Here is a 2270-nt window from a genome sequence, read left to right on the forward strand (position 1 = left end):
CACCCTCCCTGCGCCTCCCTAACCCGGGGTTGTGGGGGGCAGGGTCTGTGGAGGGTGCAGCCGGCCAGGGCCCAGGGGGGGTCCCCCAGACCTCCCCAGCCCACTCCCAGGAAGCACAATGCCCAGCTCAGGCCTGCGCTGCGAGGACCCCCTCCCTGTGGCACTGGGGGGGGCAGCGCTGTTTGCCCGCACCCGTGGGCCACCTTCCCTGCGCCTCCCTAACCCAGGGTTGTGGGGGGCAGGGTCTGTGGAGGGTGCAGCCGGCCAGGGCGGGCTCCCTGCCCAGGACGGGCCCCAGCTTCAGCATGGCCGGCCCAGACCCCCGCCCCTCTGCACCCGGGGTTCCCACCAGTGCCTTGTTTGTCACCGTGCGGGGGGGGACCTCGCTGCCGGCTCTGCCCTCTGCTTCCTGGTGACCTGAGCTGGGGTTGGCCGCTCTGAGCCCAGCTCCCCGTGAGATGCCGTGAGTCCTCTTTGCCCACTGTCCCCCCGCTGCGAAGATGACCGCATCCACCCCGATACAGCCTCTGTTAGCATTCGGGCCTGTGTCCCGCGTGGCGGCTCCTGCTGCCGAAACGCCCCCGTGGGAGCTGCCGTCCTGTTCTCGTTGCTGTTTTAACCTGGCAGGGCCGCGAGCGTCTCAGCGCCTACCCACCCCCGGCAGGCCCCTTCTGTCGTGCAGCTGGGTGCTGCTTTGGTCGTGCAGGGCCCGCGCACACCCAGGGGTGTTCTGGAGGGCTTGCAAGGCAGGGGCCTCTCACTCCGATGCAGGACTGCAGGTGGCAGCAGGCTAGGGCACTGCTGGACATGAGACAGGCCAAGGGGCAGTGAGGACACTGTCAGCCCGAGGCCCTGTGCACTTTGAACCTGTGGGCTAGCGGGCGATGGGAGGACCCTCGGTTCATCCTCATTCCCTGAGGCCCACTGCACACAGGACCCTCTGCCGGGCGTGAGCCCGTGCAGGTGGCCCACGTAGGTCAGTCGCGGTCCCCTGAGGGCTCACGGCCTGGTGTGGAAGGTGAAATGGGTCCTGGAGGTTCAAATGGGCTGGAGGTCACAGGAAGGAGAGCGGCAGGGGCTCACGGGGGGGCAGCCTCGGCTCCTGGGGGCCCCTTCACCCTACGGTGCCTGCACTGCCCCTGAGAGGAACGCGGTCCAAGGGTTGCCAGGCAGTGGAAAGATTTGGGTTCTTGGAGGAGCTAAAAATACAGTGTGGCAGCCCCTGCCTCCCCGCGCCGGAACCCTGCCGCTGCCATCTCGCCCGCCCACCCGGGAGACAAGCTCGCTCTCTGCACCCGCCCCCGCCGGCGCTGTGCCCAGAAGCACCCCAGTCCCTGTGCTGATGTTGGCAGGGCCACCCCGAAGTTGCCTCCCCATGCCAGGCAGCTGGCTTTCCTCACAGGTCCCCAGCCCATGCCTTCCCTGGCCCTGCCCCCACCCCTGGTTCCCCAGAGCCCCTCGCAAGGGTGCAAGCTCTGAGCCCCCCACCGTGCCACATTGCTCAGAGCACTGTGGGCCCATGCCCGGTGCCAGCCTCCGGCCTGCCCGCCCGCCCTCTGTGGCTTAGTTTCTCCATCCGAGCAGCAGGACCTAGGTAGCTGATCTCTGGAGTCTGGGGGGCCAGCCCCCCCAATCCACACACCCTGCTTGACAGACAGCTGCCAGGCAAGGCGGCGGCTCCTGTGAGTCAGAGAAGCTGCGCAGGCATGTGGGCACCCAGACGGAGGTGCCAGCACCGCGGTGCCAGGCTAGGCAGACATAGGCCAGGGAGCAGACGGGTGTCTCAGGAGGTGACCAAGAGGCCCAGTGGCCTAGCCTCCTCCAGGTCCTCGATGCAGCCCCTGTGTGGGAGCAGGGCCACCAGGTCGGTGGGCTGACTCCACCCAGTGCAAACCCCACGTTATTGGCAAAAAAGGTGACAGATCTCACTAATGTCAGAGCCTCACGGTCTCCACCCGCAAAGGCCCCTGCCCGCCGGTCCCACTGGTGCAGGGGGAGGGGCGCACTGCCTGCCGACGGGGTGCAGGAGGGCCCCTGACCTTTCAGCTGGCCTGACCTGCGGGTACTCCGACCCTGGGAGCCCCAGATGGCCCAGTGGTGCTGGCTGTAAAAAGCTCTGCCAATGCGAATTCCTACGCTGCGCGCTGGGCAGGCGGGCCCCGCCCCTCAGCCGGGAGCGGCGAGAACAAGGCGTTCCGGAGCTCGAGGCCCCGCCCAGGGCAGGCTGGCCACGCCCCAGGCGGACGCCGAGCCCCGGACCTGCTGCCCCA

Source organism: Pteropus alecto, unplaced genomic scaffold, assembly GCF_000325575.1.
Source record: "Pteropus alecto unplaced genomic scaffold, ASM32557v1 scaffold8, whole genome shotgun sequence".
Taxonomy (NCBI): domain Eukaryota; kingdom Metazoa; phylum Chordata; class Mammalia; order Chiroptera; family Pteropodidae; genus Pteropus; species Pteropus alecto.